The sequence below is a fragment of the Psammomys obesus genome, unplaced genomic scaffold (genome assembly GCF_907164565.1).
Source record: "Psammomys obesus unplaced genomic scaffold, mPsaObe1.curated_primary_1811, whole genome shotgun sequence".
In the NCBI taxonomy this organism is placed as follows: Eukaryota; Metazoa; Chordata; class Mammalia; order Rodentia; family Muridae; genus Psammomys; species Psammomys obesus.
This window is the reverse complement of record NW_026596345.1, coordinates 1,214,411-1,216,358: the sequence shown is the minus strand read 5'-3', so window position 1 is coordinate 1,216,358 and position 1,948 is coordinate 1,214,411. Positions and strand designations below refer to the sequence as shown.

The window sequence follows — 1,948 nt, the reverse complement described above, 5'->3', positions numbered from 1 at the left end:
TGTGTGTGTGTGTGTGTGTGTGTGTGTGTGTGTGTGTGTGTGTGTGTAAATGTAGGTAAAGCTTAAAAAACTAAAGAGGAGACCAACAGGATAACAAAAAAACGTGATGAGAAAGAAGGGGACACATAGCACCTGAGAGAGAAAATGAGAGCTGGGGTAGCAGAGGAGACTAAGGGCAGTAGGAGGGTAGAAAAGAAGACAATGGAGAGTCTACTAAAAGACAATTTATTCAAAAGTCCCCTAATGATACATAACAGCCCTCTACCTTGATTTAACACTCTTTTAAAGTGGGTCTAATGGAAGAGAATGAGGCCATTAGGGTTTCTGCTCATAAGAAGGGGTTAATTTAGTGCTGTTTACAGTCTGCTCTTCCAGGGAGCCCAGGTCTCCATCACCTATGTACTGGCTCTAGCACCTTGTAACTCCAGGGCCAGGGAATATGATGCCTTTTTCTGGCCTTCATGGGCACTGCGCCCATATGGTATACATATATTCATATAGACAAAACACTCAGATTCATAAAAATAAATCTTTAATGTACTTCTGTGGGGTGAACTATTTCTCAGGAAAGCAGGGCCACTGCATGCACTCAGCTTCCTTTGCAGTCATTTCCCTTAATGCTCCTCTACCACGCTGTAATACAGCCAAGTGTCTTTCCAGAAGCCAAATTAATGGGAGCTTCTGAGAAGCTCTCATTTGGACCTCTCAGATTCCAAAATGCTAATCTAAGTCAGCTTTCTTTATAAAGTAACAGATTCATGCACTATTTTCTTTAGTTTTACTTTTGTTTTTGTTTTATCACAATGGATGACAAACTTAGTTCCAGACTGAGAAAATCATTCCATCGATACTTTACACAATTTTGATAAAAGCATGGTACGTGGTATGTGGGTGGGAAATGTTTATTCCTCACGTAGATCAGACTTTCTTGGTACTTCTATGATCCTACCATCATGGTATTTTTCTTCTCAAATGTAGTGGTAATTCTTTTTAAATTTGGCATTGAGCTTTTTTTCTTTTTAAATTCTCCTGTCAAATGAGCTCATTTATATTCAGAAAATTCTTAATTTTAATTTCTGGATGCTTATAAGATTTTCTTCCATTTCTTTTTGGGCTTGCCTTGTGAACAGAGGGGCTAGATTTCAATCCCAAGAATCCATATTTAAAATCCAGAGTATGGCATTTGTAATTCCAGCACTATGAGGCAGAGCTAGGCAGATAATTGGGAGCTTGCTAGCTGATCTATCTAGTTGATCTGGAGAACTCTAGGGCAGGGAGAGGCCCTGCCTCAAAAACCAAGGTGGGTAACAATGACACCTGAGCTTCTGCATATGCACACCGATGTTCACTCACTTGCCAGTTCCTGCATACCCACAAATACGCATGCACGCACACCCACACGCACAGAGGGGAATATGTTGTATTCTTTTATCTGAGCATTCACATATGCACAAAATAAACACATGCTTTTGTTTTCTCATTATTTGTAAAGGAAATTTTCTGCTCATACAATTTGTGCAATTTGCTTTCCTCATTCAGCAATAGATCGTTTAGATCTTTCCTTGATTGTTGGCCCCTTCTTTGTGGAATAACATTTGTGGAAGGTAATGGGAATGCGCTTCATCAGCAGGGTGAGACCAATCGCCATGCTCACAAGACAAGCTTCAACCACGTTATAGAGATGGTGAAAGCCTTCAGGCTTATAGAGACGCACATGGTTTTTTATTCCTATGCGGATTTTAGGAACTGGATTGTGAGCTACTGGTGTGGGAAGAGCCATGACTTCATACAAGGTATCCCCTTTGGCCCAGGTCTCTTTTGGGACCTCGGTAGAAAGCCTTTTGTGAAGCTGGGGAAATTTCTCTTTCCTGAAAGGACACATACATAAAAGCACCCCGTACCCATAGATCTCATGATAGAAAATTAATGCATGATAGTTGTAGAGTAG

The 1,948-nt window shown here is 40.6% G+C and overlaps 1 pseudogene; it reads right to left on the bottom strand.

Moving 5' to 3' along the window:
- Positions 1-1,369, bottom strand: part of LOC129669142 (RNA-binding protein FUS-like) — a 3,729-nt pseudogene extending 2,360 nt beyond the window's left edge.
- Positions 1,370-1,948: the final 579 nt, after the last annotated feature.